This window comes from Oryx dammah, unplaced genomic scaffold (genome assembly GCF_014754425.2).
Source record: "Oryx dammah isolate SB20612 unplaced genomic scaffold, SCBI_Odam_1.1 HiC_scaffold_29, whole genome shotgun sequence".
Taxonomy (NCBI): Eukaryota; Metazoa; Chordata; class Mammalia; order Artiodactyla; family Bovidae; genus Oryx; species Oryx dammah.
Genome location: NW_024070213.1, coordinates 111,416,247 through 111,437,964, shown reverse-complemented (window position 1 = coordinate 111,437,964; position 21,718 = coordinate 111,416,247). Strand labels below are relative to the sequence as shown.

The 21,718-nt window shown below is 45.2% G+C and overlaps 1 non-coding gene across 1 annotated transcript; it reads right to left on the bottom strand.

Annotated features, from left to right (window-relative positions):
• Positions 1–206: 206 nt before the first annotated feature.
• On the bottom strand, positions 207–278 carry TRNAG-ACC. The gene has a single exon. It is a non-coding gene; the product is annotated as a tRNA-Gly (tRNA).
• Positions 279–21,718: the final 21,440 nt, after the last annotated feature.

Sequence of the window (21,718 nt, the reverse complement as noted above, 5' to 3'; positions counted from 1 at the left end):
GGCCAGGTCCAGCTGACACTAAAATATATGCTTCTAACTCATACTCTAAACTGCTTTATTCAACCCTGGCAAGAACCAGAGTGAAGTGGCTCAGTCGTGGCCGACTCTTTGCGACCCCACAGACTGCAGCCTACCAGGCTCCTCTGTCCATGGGATTCTCCAGGCAAGAGTGCTGGAGTGGGGTGCCATTGCCTTCTCTAGGAGATCTTCCCGACCAGGAATCGAACCCAGGTCTCCTGCATGGTAGGCAGACGCTTTACCGTCTGAGCCACCAGGGAAGCCCAACAAGAATCAAGAAGGGAGTAAATAAAGTCCCGTCTAGGCAGACTTGAGCTACTAGTGATGAAGGATCTGAGACTCTGAGGAGTTAGGAATGTAAGATAGAAGAAACTTTTATAGTTTCTCTCTTGTCTCTTCTCTTGTGTGTGTGCACAGTCGCTTCAGTCGTGTCCAGCTCTTTGCGACCCTGCGGACTGTAGGCCGCAGGCTCCTCTGTCCATGGGGAGTCCCCAGGCAAGAATACTGGAGAGGGTTGCTATGCCAGGGGGTCTTTCTGCAGTGCAGGCAGATTCTTCACCCACTGAGCTACCTGGGAAGCCCGGTCTCTGCTCTTACATTCATGCAAATCCTGTTTCCAACAGAGAAAAGAAAGGTGGGGGGCGGGATAAAAAACAAAAAACCAAAAACCTTTCAGCGATTACTTAGACCACTGCCTATCAAAAACAGAAAAGGGAGAAACTCCCAAAGTCCTTGAGTTCCTATTTCCTTGTGAATGAAAGAGACTAGTATGTAAATAAAGGCTTTGCATAAGCCAGACAGTCTTTCAAGTCCAGTTTATCTACCGTATGAGTCACTTCCTTTTTAAAGGAGGAATTAGAAGAGATAGAGGCACATAATCATTACCCAGCACAAACCTTCTTAATAGGCCTTTTCTTCTCATTCAAGAAGCCAGAAGGTACAGGACTCCTCCTTGGACAGAAACAGCAACATCATTTTGCGTACACTGCACACACAGCTTGACCTGTTCCTATTCTCACCGGCAGAGAAATGAACAAGTAAGATCAACAGGCAGATGAGACGATAGGAGGGAGGCCACAGGTCCAGCCGGTTTACCTGACACTCACAAAGGAATTTGAATAACAAGGAGCCTTTGAATGACTCAGGGAAGGTTTATCTCTTTCAAAAGGAAGTTTAACCCCACTAGTTACTCACTCCAGCGAGGTCATAAACCTTTAGAGGAAGTCTCAGAGTAGCCTAATACCAGAAAAAGGAAACAGCCACCCATTCATTCATAGATGAGGGCTCTGTCTTGACCTTTCAACTGAAAAACAAATAAGAGTTGTATTCCGTGATGGCACAAATAGTAAACAGGAAAGGGACTGGCCTCTTTCTCATCTTAATGCCTACTGTAGGTCTTGTCCCACCCCTGCAATATACTTATCAGGGATAAATCCTTGGAAGGAAAGCTATGATACACCTAGACAGCATATTAAAAAGCAGAGACATCACTTTGCCAACAAAGATCTGTCTAGTCAAAACTACAGTTTTCCAAGTAGTCATGTACAGATATGAGAGCTGGACCACAAAGAAGGCGGAGTACCAATTTGGATGCTTTCGTATTGTGGTGCTAGAGAAGACGCTTCAGAGTCCCTTGGACAGCAAGGAGGTCAAACCAGTCAGTTCTAAAGGAAACCAGCCCTGAATATTCATTGGAAGGACTGATGGTGAAGCTGAAGCTCCAGTGCTTTGGCCACCTGATACAAAGAGCCAACTTGGAAAAGAACTTAATGCTGGGAAAGATTGAAGGTAAAAGGAAAAGAGGGTGGCAGAGGATGAGATGGTTAGATAGCACCATTGACTCGACGGACATGAATTTGAGCAAACTCTGGGAGATAGTGAAAGACAAGGAAGCCTGGCTTGTTCCTGTCACTGCAGATGGTGACTGCAGTCATGAAATTAAAAGATGCTTCCTCCTTGGAAGGAAAGTTATGACCAACTTAGATAGCATATTAAAAAGTAGAGAGCCAACAAAGGTCCGTCTAGTCAAGGCTATGGTTTTTCCAGTGGTCATGTATGGATGTGAGAGTTGGACTGTGAAGAAAGCTGAGCTCTGAAGAATTGATGCTTTGGAACTGTGGTGTTGGAGAAGACTCTTGAGAGTCCCTTGGTCAACAAGGATATCCAACCAGTCCATTCTAAAGGAGATCAGTCCTGGGTGTTCTTTGGAAGGACTGATGCTAAAGCTGAAACTCCAGTACCTTGGCCACCTCATGCGAAGAGTTAACTCATTGGGAAAGATTCTGATGCTGGGAGGATTGGGGGCAGGAGGAGAAGGGGACGACAGAGGATGAGAAGGCTGGATGGCATCACCAACTCGATGCACATGAGTTTGGGTGAACTCCGGGAGTTGGTGATGGACAGGGAGGCCTGGCGTGCTGCGATTCATGGGGTCACAAAGAGTCGGACACGACTGAGCGACTGAACTGAACTGAGTGAACTCTAACAAAGAGTCAGACACAACTTAGCAACTGAACAACAGTGACTTTCACCTTCAAGGGCTTCCCAGGTGGCACAGTGGTAAAGAATCTGCCTGCCAATGCAGGAGTCTTGGGTTCGATCCCTGGGTCAGGAAGGTCCACTGCTGAAGGAAATGGTAACCCACTCCAGCATTCTTGCCTGGAAGATCCCATGAACAGAGGAGCCTGGCCAGCTACAGTCCGTGGGATTGCAAAGAGTCAGACACGACTGAGTGCACACACACACACACAATTAGATTTGAATATTAGGATGGTTTCTCCATCTTTAAAATTCTTTCTGACTTACTGAATGTTTTTGAAGGCGCTATTAAGACTACTAGTGCTACCTTGGATGGTATCACCAGCTCAATGGACATGAGTTTGGGTAAACTCCAGGAGTTGGTGATAGACAGGGAGGCCTGGTGTACTGCAGTCCACGGGGTTGCAAAGAGTCAGACATGACTGAGGCAATGAACTGAACTGTTAAGACTACATAGGTGATTATTACACACACAAAAGAAATTTTAAAGTACATACATAGGACTAATTATGAAAATAATAACAGCTAAGATTTACCACTTGCATACTCAGCACCAGGCACTCAAAGTTTTTGTGCATGTTAAGTTGATTAATTCAGACAATAGTAAATTCTGATAACTCTAGTTTGCAGATGGGTTAAGCGAGGCGCAAAAAGTTTAAGGAACTTGCCCAAGGTTGTGCAGCTAGAGAGTGTAGGGTCAGTATTTGAACTATGACAGCCTGACTCCAGGGTCCATGAATTTACCTGCAATGCTAGCCAGTCATGGCAAAGAAGAAAATAAAGTTTGCCTCACAGTTCTATAATACTTCTGGCCAGTTCTGTGTGGGTCAGAGCTAACCTGCAGACCTCTCTACCAGGTACACAAAGCAACACAAACTATCCTGTTAAATTTAATTCCAGCTGTTAAATCCTGACAATTTTTGAAATATCTGGTTGTTATTGTCGTTCAGTCACCCAGTCGTGTCCAACTCTTTGCAACTCCATGGACTGCAACACACCAGGCCTCCCTGTCCCTCATCATCTCCCAGAGTTTCCCCAAGTTCATGTTCATTGCATCGGTGATCCCATCCTGCCATCTCATCCTCTGTCGAGCTCTTGTTCTTCTGACCTTCTTTCCCAGCATCAAGGACTTTTCCAATGAGTTGTCTGTTCACATCAGATGACCAAAATACTGGAGCTTCAGTTTCATCATCAGTCCTTCCAGTGAATATTCAGGGTTTATCTCCCTTAAGATTGATTGGTTTGATCTCCTTGCTGTCCAACGGACTTGTAGGAATCTTCTCCAGCACCACAGTTCAAAGGCATCAGTTCTTTGGCATTCTGCCTTCTTTACTGTCCAGCTCTCACAACTGGATGTGACCACTGGGAAGACCACAGCCTTGACTATACAGACTTTTGTCAGCAGAGTGATGTCTCTGCTTTTCAACACGCTGTCTACATTTGTCATCGCTTTCCTGCCAAGAAGCAGTCATCTTCGGATTTCATGGCTGCAGTCACCATCCTTGGTGATTTTGGAGCCCAAGAAGAGGAAATCTGTCACTACTTCCACCTTCTCCGCTTCTATATGCCAAGCAGCAATGGAGCCGGATGCCATGATTAGTTTTTTTAATATTTTGTCTTAAGGCAGCTCTTTCACTCTCCTCCTTCACCTTCATCAACAGGCTCTTTATTTCCTTTTCATTTTCTGCCATTAGAGTGGTATCATCCGCATATCTGAGGTTGTTGATGTTTCTCCAGCCTATCTTGACTCCAGCTTGTAACTCATCCAGCCTGGCATTTCTCATGATGTGCTCAGCGTATAGGCTAAACAGACAGGGTGACAGCAGGCAGCCCTGTCATACTCCTTTCTCGACCCTGAGCCAATCAGTTGTCCCATACAGGCTTCTAACTGTTGCTTTTTGACCCACACACAGGTTTCTCAGGAGACAGGTAAGAAGGTCTGGTATTCCCATCTCTCTAAGAGCTTTCCACAGTTTGTCATGATCCACACAGCCAAAGGCTTTCATCTGTCAATGAAACAGAGATAGACGTTTTTCTGAAATTCCCTTGTTTTCTCTAAATCCAGAGAAAGTTGGCAATTTCATCTCTAGTTCCTTTTCTTTCTCTAAACCCGTGTCCAGAGCCCTCTCCCAAAATGCTGGGAGCTCTGCTACTTCTGTTCTTTCTTTCCTGTACACTCTTTCATGCATGCAAGCTCACTCGCGTCCAACTCTTTTCCACCTCATGGTCTGCAGCTGCCAGGCTCCTCCGTCCACGGGCTTTCCCAGGCAAGAATACTGTAGGGGGTTGCCATTTCCTCCTCCAGGGGATCTTCCCCACCCACGGACTGAACCCCTGTCTCCTGCACTGGAAGTTCCTTACCACTGAACCACCTGGGAAGTCCATATTCTTTCATAGAAAAGAACAATTTCTGGTCATTTGGAACTGTTACTTCAGGATGACCACAATTACATTCTTCAGGTTTCTGACAGTGAGCTTTTCAGTGCTTTTTCTGAGGAAAACTCTAAACAATCTTAAGCCATTCCTAAGTCTTTATCTGAGGAATTAAGCTGGTTAGTTCTACTGTAAGAAAGTCATCTTTAAATACTTTGTGCACAGAACCACAGAATGACTTCAAGAAAATAAGGTTAAAAAAAAAAAAGTCTTTTCCCTTGAGTAAAAAGTTTTCTAAGTTGAAGATTTATCTGTCTACCTACAGGAAAATGGAACCGGTTGATTTTTTTTTTAAACATACCAGTTATAGGCCATATGTTATGACATGAGCAAAATGCTGAAATGTCTAAAGGGAAGAGAACTATAATTTATGTCTACCATTATTTTTCTATTTACAATTTGTGTCATTTTATTAATTAGAAAAATGAATCTGAAGGGAAATAACATACTTATTAGTTTGGTTGTGGCTACAAGTTTGTGGCTCAGCTAGTGAAGACTCTGCCTGTAGTGTGGGTTCGATCCCTGGGCTGGGAAGACCCCCTGGAGAAGGGAAAGGCTACCCACTCCAGTATTCTGGTCTGGAGAATTCCGTGGACTGTATAGTCCATGGGGTCGCAAAGAGTTGGACATGACTGAGCAACTTTCACTTTCACTTTCAATGTAAACATCCTTCTGAAAATTTCTGAACAAAAGAGAAACAGTAGCATCTTTGGCTGATGGTAGAATCTAGCCTTGTGGATTGATTAACTTTGAGCCCTTATGGGTCTTGAGAATCTTCCTGGTGGCTCAGATGGTAAAGTGTCTGCCTACAATGCAGGGGACCTGGGCTCAATCCCTGGGTCAGGAAGATCTCCTGGAGAAGGAAATGGCAACCTACTCCAGTATTCTTGCCTGAAAAATCCCATGGATGGAGGAACCTGGTAGGCTACAGTCCATGGGGTCACAAAGAGTCAGACACGACTAAGCGACTTCACTTTCACTTTCATGGGTCTTTATTATTTTCTGTATATTCAGTTAGGAATATACATTGCTGTTCCTTTTTTTTTTTTTTCCATTAGTAATTGTCCAAAACAAAAACAAAACCTGAACAACTTTCTTGAGCTCTAGGAGACAATAGCTCTCAGATCATCATGTCTATTTTTCCCAAATCTATCAAAGCTGATGAGAAGCCTCCGTAAATAACTATGTAAGTGTTGCTTGTTCCAGACAACCAAGCCTCTCAGCTAACATTACATAAGCCCTGCAGAAGTAGTAGAACTTTATCGTAGAGATAAGCAGCCCTGAAGGCAAGTAGAGAAATCATTATCAGTGGGTTTTATCCAGCCCCTATTCTGAAGACTGGGGCTTCCCTGGTGGCGAAGCAGAAAAGAATTTGCCTGCCAATGAAGGGAACTCAGGAGACTTGGCTTCGATCCCTGGGTCAGGACGATCCTTGGAGGAGGAAATAGAAATGCACTCCAGTATTCTTGCCCCAGGAAAATCCTATGAACAGAGGAGCCTGGTAGGCTACAGTCCATGGGGGTCGAAAAAGAGTCGGACCCGACTTACCAATTAGATAACAACAATTCTGAAGATCCAAAAATACCAACAGCCCAGGAGGTAGGAATGATTCTAGAACTGGCTTCAATTTTCAAACCCCTTTTTTTTTTAATTTTAAAATTTATCTTAAGATAACTTCAAGATATTTCACTAAGATAAAAGGTTTCTCATTATACTTATGTATAATTCCTTACTAGTCAAAAGGAAATAACTCATAAATATCTTTATCTTTATTTTTAGGGAGTTTTTGACAGCAGCCTTCACAACACTTTTGTAAATCTGTTGGTCCATTTTTAATTGTTTCCAATTAGATGCCTGAAAGCTGACAATACCAGGAATGCTAGCTTTAAAAAGATCCAAAATGCCACTATTGTTTAATAAAATCATGTCTAAAAAATTATATCTCAATTCTGTCGTCTTTAACCAACTCTAATTTGTCATTGATGGAAATATAGAATTTCCCTCTGGCTCTTAGGCTTTTTATATGTGCATTCCCTCTTCTGTCAAATGTTGGCTGATACTCCATTGCAAGCAGTTGCTAAAGGAACTAGCATGATGAGGGGCATGTTGCTTACCCCGACTTTGTTAAACCAAGGCCACACCATATACACAGAATAGACTGGAGAACAGAAGTGATGAACACGACTTCTTGAAACAGACGCCATCCGCTTGTTCTAACCTGTCATTCGGAGAAGGCGATGGCCCCCCACTCCAGTACTCTTGCCTGGAAAATCCCATGGACGGAAGAGCCTGGTGGGCTGCAGTCCATGGGGTCGCTAAGAGTCAGACACGACTGAGCAACTTCACTTTCCCTTTTCACTTTCATGCATCGGAGAGGGAAACGGCAACCCACTCCAGTGTTCTTGCCTGGAGAATCCCAGGGACGGGGGAGCCTGGTGGCCTGCTGTCTATGGGGTCGCACAGAGTTGGACACGACTGAAGCGACTTAGCAGCAGCAAGCAAGAACTGAAAGACCTAACTACAGAACGAGTAGCATTATATGAGTAGAATAAATATTTCTATGTTTATAAAGATTTTTGTTCTGATTTTAAATATTGAAACATTGAGATAAACATTCGAAGCTCATTTGTCAGGAGTTTTATTTCACCTTCCAGACAGGTTCATGTAACAAGTGCAAATGCATTTCCTTTCTAGCTATCAGATACTTAGTTCAATAAAGAGATCTTACCTGTCTGAATGGTAGACAGACAGAATTGTTTCAGCCCTAGATCTGTGTCTCTGCTGCATTTGAAGTGGCACAATTTCTCATGCTTATTTTTCTATATATGCAAGTAAAAGCATTTGAGATCATTCTGCATCCCCTGAATTTCAAATGTGCAACTGTATCACACCAAAAAATAGTTAAATTCAAGTGGCTCATTATTCAAGGATAAGGGGTTCAATTTATTCAGGCAATGAACAAAAAATTCTAACTAAATTCAACTGTTTATGGTTTAGGTTATTTTCTCAATAATAGAGTTGATTTTTTTCTCTCAAACCAATTTAGTTGTTATTCTGAAAACTGTTTATACGGGTAAATAAAACTTTTAACACAATAACCAGCAAAGTCTGTATAGATTGATAGATGCATACATCCATTCATACATATATATATATATATATATATATAAATTCTGCTCATTGACAGACATTTAACATTGGATTTAACACTGGTTGGTTCCCCCCCCCCCCCCCCCCCCCCATATTTAGATAAAATTCCTAGATTGCTGGGATGAAGTTTCATTCACTCTAACTTCCTTTAAGAATGAGGACAGGACTTCCCTGGTGGCACAGTGGATACCTGCCAATGCAGGGGACACGAGTTCGATCCTGGGTCCAGGAGGATCCCACAGGCTGTGGAGCAACTACGCCTGCAAACCCTGACTACTGAAGCCTGAGCGCCTAGCGGCAGTGCTCTGCAACAACAGAGGCCACCGCAGTGAGAAGCCACAGCTAGAACATAGCCCCTGCTGGCCACAAATACAGAAAGTCTGCAACAGCAACAAAGACCCAGTGCAACCAAAAATTAAAAAAAAAAAAAAGAAAACACGGACAGATTTTGCACACTGATTAACATCAGGAAATCGTTTTGTTGGTGCTTTACAAATGCTTTTTAAGAATATAGGTGGGATTACATATGATGCCTCCACCAAAATAAATGTTGGTAGAGACATGACTCCATTCAGGATTATCAAAGAACAGAAGAGAAGTTATTAGGAGAAACCTACTTAGTAAATAATAGAGATAAAATTCCACTGTCAAAGAGCAACTTTTAAATAGTTAAAACATGATTCATACAAATATAGAATGAACTCATTAACTCATGTTCAGCTACTTGATGGAGGAGCCAATGGAATGGTAAAGCTGGTTCCCAGGGATTTGACGACGTGTCTATTTGTAGAAATCGTAAAAGAGATGGTCTGAACAAAATTTCCAGGTTAAATACAAAGCTTTGTCCTCCTGGATAATTTTTGGAGTTACCTTTCTACCAGACATAAATCTATAAATCAACATATAGCCCCATGGAGTCTAGGCCTGGTAAACTGTGTGTCAAACAAAAGGTACTTTTCCTTGGCCAATTATATAATCCTTGGAGGCCTTTTTAAACATTTCCCCAGTATAGCATTGATGGGACATGCTGTTCTATTTTTCCCCTTATTTCCAAGTTTGTGACTATTTTCCTTGCCACCTCTGAAGTTCTGCTTAAAACAAACAAAAATGAGATTCTAGTACTATATTATAAAAAATCATTGATAAGTAATTTCCAAATCTGGAAACTCAAAATTTTTAAAAGTGAAATTTAACTTCATTTCTTCCCTCCAGGTTTGAAACAATGATGCTGTATCTCATGAGTCACTGTGTTTGCCTCCCTTTTTTCTCTCCATATTCTAGCAAAGACCTGGAAGTTTCCTGGCAAAGCCATCTGGTTCTCCCTTCTGCACACTGGCATGAATTGCACTTTCCTATTTCAGAAGAAACACTACATTCTGCCACACTAACACTAATAACTTTCACCTAAGAGAAAAATACTTCTTTTAATAAAAATGAACACAAATCCCTACCCTCTTGTCCTTTCTATGCATTAATGGCTACCTTTCTTAGTAATCACTCTCTTTCATTGGAAAGCCAATACTACTCTCCAAACAAAATGATCCTGGTGAATTTAATGTCCTCCGAGATCTTATTTTCCAACTCTAAATTCTTTGGAGAGGTCCCTTTTAAATTTTCCCGAATCTGACAGATTAAAGTGTTCTCCTAAGACTCCAAAAGATATTGAACCAAGGACCAAGTACACCCACAAATATTGAAAGAAAAATGAAAGTGAAAATGAAGTTGCTCAGTCGTGCCCGACTCTTTGCGACCCCATGGGCTGTAGCCTGCCAGGCTCCTCTGTCCATGAGATTTTCCAGACAAGAGTATTGGAGTGGTTTGGCATTTCCTTCTCCAGGGGATCTTCCTGAGCCAGGGGTCAAACCTGGGTCTCCCGGACTGCAGGCAGACTCTTTACTGTCTGAGCCACCAGGGAAACCCATATTGAAAGAAATGAGATTGCATTTCTTTAACCTATTTCCACCTCCTCTCAGAGTAAAAGATTAGACTTTAGTAGGGAAGATTGAACCCAGGTAAAAGATGCAAAGACTCAGAAGAGGATTTAAATGAAAAACAAGTTATGATATCGCTTATACGCAGAATCTAAAAAACATGATACACATGAACTTACTCATTGAGAAACAGACTCACAGAGGGCGCAGGAGTCGAGGGATAAACTAGGAGTTTGGGATTGAAATACACACACTGCGATAAAATGGGCTTCCCTGGTAGCTCCGATGGTAAAGAATCAGCCTGCCAATACGGGAGACACAGGAGGCACGGGTTCGATCCCTGGCTCAGGAAGATCCCCTGGAGAAGGGGACAGCTACCCAATCCAGTATTCCTGCCTGGAGAATTCTACGGACAGAGGAGCCTGGTGTGCTACACTCCATGGGGTTGCAAACAGTCCGACATGACCGAGTGACGAACACTTTCATTTTTCATATTTAAAATAGATAACCAAGAAGGATCTGTTGTATAGCACAAGGAATTCTACTCAATATTCTGTAATAACCTAACTGGGAAAAGAGTTTGCAAAAGAATAGATATATGCATATATATATATATATATCACTGAATCACTTGCTGTACAACTGAAGTACCTTATAAAGCAACGAGAGTCCAATATAAAATATTTTTTAAGCCATGTAATAATTAATTTTAAAAGAGACACATGTACACAAGTGTTAATACTTGCTTTGGCCTGGGGCTTTGTCATTTGTGGAATGCGTTGGATTTTGAGGTGTTTTAATATTGCTCCGGCCCTGCCTCAGGAACCCAGGCATGAGCTGAACGCACTGGCCTCTGCCTGCAGGACACTCTGGGGTTTCCTCCCACAGGAGTCCCACGAAGACCCAGCTGAAAGGAAAGGCCTCGCAAGTAAATGTCTTGTTAGCCTGGCTCCGGGCTTGCTGCCCAGCTCTGACTGGGTTCCCAGTGACTTCTTTGGGGCTTGGGGCCAGGACTTATTTTTATATTAGATCTTGAAGAAATTTATTCAGTTCCCACAGAACGCATGGTACTGTGAAAACTTCAGATGCCCCAGGGGCAGCCTCCAAGAGGGGTGCAGACAGAAGGGTGGCTCAAAGGAGGGAGAGAGACGAAAATGCCACAGAGACACTTAATGAGGTGCAGAGCTGTGCTCCTTCTGGTCACAACAATCTACGTTTTGATCAACCAGTCAGTCTCCGGAGCTGAATTCCTACCCCAGCTTGAAATAATTAGTTTACCCAGCCTCCACAGGAAAGCCCCCAGTGTGGGAGGCTAGGAAAGGACAGAAGACAGTGGGCAGGGAACTTCCATTTGCTCATCACTAACCTCATTCCTGACCCTGCACCTGGGGCTTCAGCTAATTCATTCTTCAGAACAAGCCCATGCAGAAGGACAGGGAACAAGGACCCTGCAGCCGCGATGCCATCAACCCCTCCACTCGCTTTTAGTTTCATTGAGAATCCCAGGCCATGCTTAACATTTGGAAACCACAGTGCCAGAATTAATTATGTAACTTGAATAAAACCAGATTTAATTCTTCCTTTGCACTTGACCCCCATCACAGGCTCATTAGTAAGGACAGAAATTCACCCCCAAGTGAATTACATGTATGAAGGGTTATTCGGCATTCTTGGGGGATGAATGGTGAGTTTCCCTTTCCCACCCCCAGTATCTAAGGGCACTGAACACATCGATAGCTATGGTCCCAGGAGAGAAAACTCCTTGGACAGGAAAACTGTTTTTTCCTCTCTGTCTTGGCCAGACTGGTGTTGAACAGCAGGGACCAAGTTCTTGGTCACAAGCATGGCCCTGAGCCCCCAGGGGAGCACTGACTGGCTTGACCGGCGTGTAGTCAGCCCTCTTGGGTGAGCAGACAGAAACTGCCTGCACTGGAGGGGACAGAGCACACCGCATGAAGTCCACAGGCATAGGCGACTCTGGAAAAGACACGAACTATGGTTTTAACATATGCTAACCAAACTCTGACCTGGGAGCCAGACAAGCCAAAGCTGTCAGAAGAATCTGATGGGAACAGTGAATTCAAAGCCTTCTTGACTGCCCCCTCTTCCCAGTGGAAGCAATAATCTGCAACATTCAGCAGATATTTATCGAGAGGCTACTATACAAGAGACATCCTTCTAGGACCTGGGCAGCAGTGAGCAGGACAGCAGCAATGACAAACAATTCATTGTCTTCCTTATTCCTGCTGCTGCTGCTAAGTCACTTCAGTCGTATCCAACTCTATGCGACCCCAGAGACGGCAGCCCACCAGGCTACCTTGTTCCTGGGATTCTCCAGGCAAGAACACTGGAGTGGGCTGCCACTTCCTTCTCCAATGCATGAAAGTGAAAGTGAAGTCGCTCAGCCGTGCCCGACTCTTAGCGACCCCATGGACTGCAGCCCACCAGGCTCCTCCATCCATGGGATTTGCCAGGCAAGAGTACTGGAGTGGTGTACCATTGCCTTCTCCGTCCTTATTGCTAATATATGCTTATTTAAGAAAAATCATAAAATGGAGATAAATCGAAAGGAGAAACCACTTGAATTCTCCTAATCAGAAAAAAAAAAAAAAATACTGTTAACTTTGTGGGGTATATATTCTATTCAATCTATTTTCAGTGTGTATGAGCCCACAAGAATATACTATTCTTCCCCCAATAACACTAAAATGTACATAATATTGTATAATGTCTGCTCTTTTTCACCTGTCGTGTCTGTGCATGCTCAATCACATCTCGCTCTTTGTGACCCATGGATTGTAGCCCACCAGGCTCCTCATTTGTCCCAGCGTTACATATTTCCCTATGCTACAGTTTGATGAAGGCTAATTTCCTCATTTCGAAAGCAAGAGTAAAAGCACTTTTTAAGAGATTCCAACCAGTGAGCTAGACTCCACAGACATGAGGAAGAGAGAACGGAAGAGTGAAGGAAGCCCCTCGCCCTGCCCACCCCTGGGTCGCCGGCAAGAGCCAGCAGTCGCTGCCGCCCGCCCAGTGCCCCGCTGGCTGGAGGGCGGCGGGCGGCCAGCTCCTAATGGCAAGACCCGCAGGTCCCGGCCACAGCCCCGGATCCGCCGGCCCCGGCCAGGAGGGACGGCAGTGCCATCAGCGGGTGTGACAGCACCACAGCCTGGGATGTCTGGCCTTGCATCAGGCTTCCCCGAGAGGGCGGCCAAAGTTGGCCAGGATGCGGCCAGGACTCAGCGAGAACAGCAGGGCAGGCGCGGGCTACACGGCCGTGTGTAAGTGAAGTCGTTCAGTCGTGTCCGACTCTTTGCCACCCCATAGACTATAGCCTACCAGGCTCCTCTGTCCATGGGATTTTCCAGGCAATAGTACTGGAGTGGATTGCCATTTCCTTCTCCAGTGGATCTTCCCAACCCAGGGCTCGAACCCAGGTCTCCCGCTTTGTAGACAGACGCTTTACCATCTGAGCCGCCAGGGGAAAGTAACCCACAATTCCTTCCACGTTGTGCGTGTGTGTGCGCGGCGCGCTAAGCCCCAAGAGTCGTGGCCGGCTCTTGGTGACCCTATAGAGTGTAGCCCACTGGGATCCTCTGTCCATGGGGATTCTCCAGGCAAGAAGAGTGGAGCGGGTCGCTGTGCCCTCTCCCAGGGGATCTTCCCGATCCAGGGATCGAACCCCTTGTCTCTTGCGTCTCGTGCATTGGCAGGCGTTTTTTTTTTTTTATCGCTGGCACCACCTGGGAAGCCTTTCTTCCATGTTCTTTGTTACTAAAAGCCAATCAGTCCTTACTATTCAGCTTAGCACTTATGCCTAAATTTAGTCTATTGTACTTTGGCAAAGTTGCACACTTAAGGGCTAAATCACTAAATAATTGAAGAGAAGTCTTGGGTTTCCCAGTGGTCTAGTAGTTAAGGATCCGCCTGCCAGTGCAAGGGACAGGGTTTCAGTCCCCATTCTGGGAAGATCCCACAGGCCACAGTGAAGCCCATGTGCCGCAACTATGGAGCCAACGCCCTCGTGCTCACGCTCCAAAGGAAGAGAAGCCACTGAAATGAGAAGCCCCGCACCGCAGTGAAGAGTAGCTGCTGCTCTCTGCAGCTAGAAAAGGCCCATAGGCAGCAATGAAGACCCCGCGCAGCCAAGGAGATAATTCTTAGAAACAAAAAAAGTGCCAAAGAAAGAAAGCTTCCTTTCAAGGTAGGATTTGCTTGTGGGCACCAGACCCACACAAAGGGGAACGATCCCAGGAACCACCCACAGCATCACTATCTCCTATTCCGCTGTATCAGTACACCAAAGTTTATTTTATCAAGTGGCTTTTTTTAAAAAACAATTTTTTTTTAATCTCCCAGTTTTCTACCTTAACATTCCTGCAGTGAACATCTGGCTGTTAATTGTTCATTCACTTGCTTTATTATAACCTTTAGGAGAAATTCTTTCAAGTAGAATTGTCAATTCAAAGGATATATTTATTTTTATGACTTTTGCAACCAAATTACCAGACTGCTCCCTCAGAAAAGTTGTAGCAGTCTTTATTCTCACTAGTCTTGTGTGGAGGTGTTTAATTTCCTATAACTTTCTCTACACTCTGTATTACCATAAAACAAAATTGTTAACTTGATATGTGAAAAAATAACTTCACTGTGTTCCTTTATATCCCTCTATTACTAGTGAAGCTAAAGATATTTTTATGTCTATGTTTGCTAATCACTTGTTTTACAAATTTACTATTCACATGCCTTGTAAGTATCCTTTATACAGTAAGAATATTAACCTTTTTCATGTATCTACTTAGCAAAGAATGAACTTTTATAGTTAACATCTTTAGATGCCTGATTTTTGTCCTCTTTGCTCTGTAAGTCATTTAAATGATATCTTTCTTGTTGGCTGCATTTATGATTTTCCTCATGATGTGCTAAAAAGCCATACATTTTGAAAGAGCTCAATCTATAATCCATGTTGTAGAGAAGTCACAAAATTGCAACTCACAACTCTTTTCAATTTGTATTTTCAGTTTCCTGATTTTCTTTGTTTCTTGAGTGCAGTTGAAATAAGATATCTTATATTGTGATGCAGGATAACGTTTCTGAGTATATATGTTAATAGGCACATCTAAGCATGTAAGCAAATATACACAGTATATAACATACACGTATACATCAATAATAGAAGCAAAAGTTCTATAGAACAATACTACCCTTAATACCTGCCATGTGTACTGCCATTTTCCCTTTTTTCTTAGCCTCGGTGAGACCCAATTAAATTGATTTCATAAACCATTAATAAGGTCCAATCTACAACTGGAGAAATACTATAATAATTGAAAATGTTCTGGAACCTAATAAGGCCAATCCTTCCCCTAGAAGACTCATCCTTATTGCTTTGGAGTCCAATTAATTAACAGTAATGATTATCATTATCAGGGCATTCTTTCGTGCTTACTATGTGCTTTTTAGGAGGAGGCAATGGCACCCCACTCCAGTACTCTTGCCTGGAAAATCCCATGGATGGAGGAGCCTGGTAGGCTGCAGTCCATGGGGTCGCTAAGAGTCGGAGACAACTGAGTGACTTCACTTTCACTTTTCAATTTCATGCGTTGGAGAAGACAATGGCAGCCCACTTCAGTGTTCTTGCCTGGAGAATCCCAGGGACGGGGGAGCCTGGTGGGCTGCCGTCTATGGGGTCGCTAAGAGTCGGAGATGACTGAAGCGACTTAGCAGCAGCAGCAGCAGCAGCAGCAGCAGTGTGTGCTTATTAGGTGTTTTATATGTAAACCCTCACACTTTTTCATAAGGTAGGGATTGTTACCACCATCTCCATTTGACAGAAGAGAAAACTCAGGCAGAGAGATTAAGAAACCCACACAAACTCCCAAGGCTAGTACGTGATAGATCCAGATTTTGAACTAAGCGAACCAATTTGAGAAACTCTTATTTTCACTCTTCTGGCCTTCCACTCACTCTGCTGCAGCCGGATTGAGTCCAGGAACTCTCAAGAGTGGAAGAAAACGAAATGCAAAGTTTTGCACCAAAGCTGCAGAAACGTTCATTTGTTCTATTAAACTGTAAAAGACTGGGAAAGGAAATAAGATCAGATAAAAAGAGACTAACAGGTAAGCAAGTCTCCATCATCCAGGTCATCAAGGATAGTTTCCAAAGAGCCTGTTGTGTTGCACAATCTTTTTTCTCCTTGCCCAAGGAGGAGTAGGTGGATGAAACACGAGGCCCACGTAAACCAACTGCAGAAGCAGTGTTAGGACTTGGGACTGGCTGGCGGGTCGGCACCAGACGGAAATCGGAAGTGAAACTCCACTTCAAACGTGTGTGTGTGTAGATAGCTGCCTCTCCTAATTTTAAAGATTTGGAGCCTATAACTTTTATTGGAACGTGCAGATGAGGGTCGAGGGAAAGGGAACTGAAGTCTGAACTTGTGAACAGAAACAGCGTCAAGTGCTACACGTGGGACGTCCCCAGCAGCCCAGTGGTTAGGACTCTGCACTCCCACTGCGGGGGCAAGAGTTCCATCCCTGGGGAGGGAACTAAAAGTTTAAAAGAAAAGTTTAAGACATTTTTTTTTAATTAAAAAAAAAAAAACAAGATCAAAAAAAAGAGCAGAGAGGATTGAAAAAAAAAAAAGGCTACCATGTGAAGAAAAAAAAATGTTCTTTATAGTGTTATTGAGACATCAACACCCTGAAAAGTCACCTAGAATTTGGGTTTTCTTAGGTCACACATTCCAACTCTCTTGTTCTCTCCTCTAATACTTTACTGCTGCTGCTGCTGTTTAAGTTCAAGATTTAGCTTGTGCTACTGCAGGAGGAGAATGGTTTGGTTTGGCGGTGAAAAAACGCTCCATCAAAGTGACAGGAAAGACGTCAACCTGCAAGTTTTTAAAAACTGACACAGTAATTTAGCCCATCATTTAATCACCCCACAACCAGGAAGTCCATTTTTAGATCTAATCTACATCCATCTTGCTGAAATTTATAAATAAACTTTGGCTTCCCACTCCAGCCCCGGAGTGCTGGATACCCAAGGAAATTTTAAACCAGTAATGGAGTGCCTACCAAGCGCAGGAGAGCTAAGAGCTATTTGCATACAATGCACTGTGATCCTCAGATAAAAGGTGTCCCATTTGAACAAAGCCTCATTTTTTTCCACAATAGTCCCATAATTAAACTTCTGCTAATAGTAATTGCAAATACTTACTTCATTACAAAGTAATTCCTATTCAGAAAAGAAAAATGCAGCTCATTACTTATTTTATTGCTGGATGGATGTGTACAATGGATTTTTATCTAAAGACCCAGGGCACTGAGCTCTTGCTGAGATAAATCAGGAACAACGCTTTCAGATCCTCTGCACCACAGGAAAATGGGCTTCGGCTTCCCAGGTGTGGGTCAGAGGTGGGAGGACCGGGTTTTGTGGTTGCATATTAACTCTCTGACCTCCACTAGATAGCCAGGTGACAGCTGCTGGGAGCTTGCTTTGAAGCATGACATGCTTGCGGTACTTCAAAGGGCACTGGCCTCTGGGGCAGGTTTGTTTGCAGGCCACACCTGGTACCTGCCAGCCCCAGCACCGCAGCTGGCCGGCAGGAAGCCCCAGAGAACCAGCCCAGGGTCTCTCTAAGGAAATGCCTCCAACTGATAACCAAAGGGAGAAAGCAGGGGGTGGGGGTGTTGCCCTGAGATGAATGAACAGCTTGAGCCCTGGCCTTCTCGGAAAACCTAATAACTTCTCGGTCCAGGTCAGTTCCTCCCAGCTCAGAAAGCAGCGAGTATGAAATTTTGCCTGGAAAATGCCCTTTGTGGAAATTCAGCCTGATTCACACAGGGGAGAGGTCTGAGCTGGAGGGTTTAATCAAAAGTGTGAGGTAAAGGGGGTCCCTGGTGGCTCACTGGTAAAGACTCTGCCTGCCAGTGCACGAGACACGGGTTCGATTCCTGGTCCAGGAAGATGCCACATGCTGCAGAGGAACTAAGTCTCTGAGACACAAGTACTGAGCCTGTGCTCTAGAGCCCAGAAGCCACAGCAAGAGAAGCCCGCACACCACAACCAGAGAGAAGCCCTGTCTCACTGCAACTAGCAGGAAAAAGCCTGATAAGCAATGAAGACCCAGCACAGCCAGAAATAAACAAAAATTAATTTTTAAAAAAAGTGCAAGGTGAAGGATTTCCCTGTGGGTCCAGTGGCTGAGACTCTGGGCTCCCCATGCCAGGGGCCCAGGCTTGATCCCTGCTCAGGGAGCTAGACCCCACGTGCCACAAGTGAAGATCCCGCACACTGTAAGGAAAATTGAAGATCTTGCCATGCCGCAGCTAAGACCCGGCGCAGCCAAAGAGTGTGCTGTGCTTAGTCATCTCAGTCCTGGCCCTCTGTGACCCCACGGACTAGAGCCAGCCAGGCTCCTCGGTCCATGGGATTCTCCAGGCAAAAATACTGGAGTGGGTTGCCATGCCCTCCTCCAAGCAAATAAATAATACATAAATAAAAATAACGGTTGAAACAAACAAAAAGTGAAAGGTGAGCAGAGTGCTAAGGCCACAAACTCTGCTGGGAAAGCTGACTGGGAAGCTACCCCAACCACTGAAGCCAGCTGGCCAAAGGGGCACCTGGTAGTCAGATCCTAACGGGAAGTAAGCCCAGTCTCAGCCCCAGTGGGTTATGCAGCACTTAGCGCATACAGTATGCTCCACGCCATTGCCAGTCACCTGAAGCAAGCAGATTTCTGCAGTTCCACTGAGCACCAAGAATTAGAGTCCCTACTTCATACAAATGCGTGTTGCGAAGGGGACGGAAACACAGAGTCCACAAAGACGTTACAGCCTAGTGAGACCGTCAGCTGAAGCCCTCCTTTTCGGTCATCTGGCCTCTGAAAACAAACATCCTTAGGTCTGAATCAGAGCCCTTACATTTGCTTCCTGTGAGACCCTGGGCAAAGGCCCTGACGTTTCTGAGTTCCACCCTCAGATAGTAGCTGTGACTATTCAGTGAGCAAACGCAGGGCCCGCCACTAGCATGGTGCCTGCTCTTCGCAACCGCTCAGCAAATATCAGCTGACAGTCTCAGCGCTGTGGCAGGAGCAGAGGTCATAAGGGGGGATAGGGCCCACAAAAAGCATGTCCCACCCAGCTTACGGGTCTCGCTGACGGGCAATGAGCTGTGTCTGCACTCCTAGCTCACTGGTTTCTGGGGGAGGAAAGGGCCGACACCAGCTGTTTGTGGTCAGGCGGAGGACGCTGAACTGAGTAAGCATCCCGAGTCCCGATGTAATTCTCTTGCTACATCCGGCCTGGAGGCCAGTGCGGCGGCCCCCACCCCAGTGAGGCCAGGCAGCGCGCTGGGAAGGTGCCGTGCTGATCCCAGACCACTGCACAGCGCGCTCAGCCCACGGCCTTGTTCTTTGTTTAATAATTCGATTTATTTATTTTTTTGGTGGCACTGGGTCTTCGTTGCTTGCTCTGCAAGGGCTTTCTCTAGTTGCGGCGAGAGGAGGTGACTCTTCCTTGTGGCCCTTGGGCTTCTCTTGCTTTGGAGCACAGGCTCTAGGTGCACAGCCTTCATACTTGCAGCGCACAGGCTCAGTAGTTGCAGCTTTCCAGCTCTGGGGCACAGGCTTAGCCGTTGTGGCGTACGGGCTTAGTTGTCCTGCTGCAGCTAGCATCTTCCCAGACCAGGGATTGAAGCAGTGTCCCCTACATTGGCAGGTGAATTCCTATCCACTGCATCACCAGGAAAGTCCTCATGAGTTTGTTGTGAGGATTAAATGAGATCATAGATGTGATGCTGTTAGCAGAGCGACTGGTACACATTAAGGACTCCACGGTCACCGCTCTTAATGAGCTGAGGTACAGCCATCGTCCCTGGGACAGCAAGTGATTGCTTTCCCTCACTTCCCTCCTTCCCGTCACCCAGACAGCCAGCCAGTCACTGTAGAGGGAAGAAGACAAAGGCAGAGAACAGGGGCTGGTTGGGCTCTGAATCCTCACAGGCATTGCAGAGGACTGGAAAGAGCACTGGTTGGAACCCAGGAAGACCCAAGTCTAACCCTGACTTCACAAGGGACCAGCCAAGCCACTTGACCCACCCAAGCCTCAGTTTACCCATCTGTACATTGGAGAGAGGTGTTGGAAAAATTAGACATAAAGTATGCAAAATACACTTCCCTAGTGGCTCAGACGGTAAAGCGTCTGTCTACAATGCGGGAAAACCGGGTTCGATCCCTGGGTCGGGAAGATCCACTGGAGAAGGAAATGGCAATCCACTCCAGTACTATTGCCTGGAGTATCCCATGAACAGAGGAGCTTGGTAGGCTACAGTCCATGGGGTCGCAAAGAGTCAGACACGACTGAGCGACTTCACTCACTCATGCAAAATACACAGCCCGATGCCTGGTTTACCATGGCTAAAGAGATACATTGGTGGTACCCAGTTTCTCTAGGGGTTCTCTCTTCATGCATTTTATCTATTCCCTTTGAGCAATTGCTTTGTCAGTTGTAAAGGCCGTGAAGACTGGCTCCAAACATAAAGCCAGACCACATTACAGCAAACATCATCGTTTTTCACCAGAAGAATGAGTACACATCACACGGAAAAAACCCATGTGTCAACAGCATCAGCCGTGCTTCCCATAGGCAACGCCGTGGGTGAGGCTGGAACCAGCCAGAAGAGAAAAGAGCAGGAATTTAATGAACACACACCCTTCCCTTTCTCCTCGCTACCTCCTCCCATGACTTCTCTCGTCTCTGTTGCCAACCAGGCAATGCCCTCCAGGCCTTTAAGACACACACATGCCACACCAAGTCTTCACCTTGAACCTAGCCCCTCTTCTTCATGTAAGTAGGCGTTCGTGACACAGCGTGCCAAAAACGGCCTGAGCTTTGAGGCCAGAGGCATCTGTGACTTCCCAAATGCCAAACTCCTGCTCACACTGGCTCAATTCTTCTAAGACCCCAGCTTAGCCATTTCTACCTTCTTTGCCAAGGCCAAAGCATTGTAAGGTCTCTATTCTAAACCTCTTGAAACACCCTCCGTGGGGACCGCCCCCCGCCCCAGGACGATTCTCCTGTTGACCCTCTCAATGGCTGCTGCAAGAATATGTACCCCATAATTTACTTCCGCCCTGGAAAGCAACCCTACACTGTGAGCATGGAGCTATTAATGTTAATACTGCTGCTACCACTATCATGATAAGGTCTCTTTATTAAAGCATTGTACTAAGCACTACAGATATATTAGATTGTTTTATTTCTTCCAACTATGAAGTAATTATTGTTTTCCAGTTTTGTAAATAAGAACACTGAGAATCAGAGAGCTGGGGTCACCTGCACAGGGCCGAAGAGCTAAAGCAGAGCAACTCTGGGATTTCCAACAGCTCGGTTCATTCATTCACACGTGCGTGTGTGCTCCGTGGCTCAGCGTGGCCGACTGTACGACTCCATGGACTGTAGGCCCCCAGGCTCCTTTCTCCATGGAGGCAAGAATACTGGAGTGGGTTGCCATTTCCTCCTCCAGGGGATCTTCCTGACCCAGGGATTAAACCCCAGTCTCCTGAGTCTCCAGCAATAGCAGCTGGATTCTTTACCACTTAGCCACGTGGGAAGCCCTGCCTTCATTCATACATCCATCCATCCATTCCC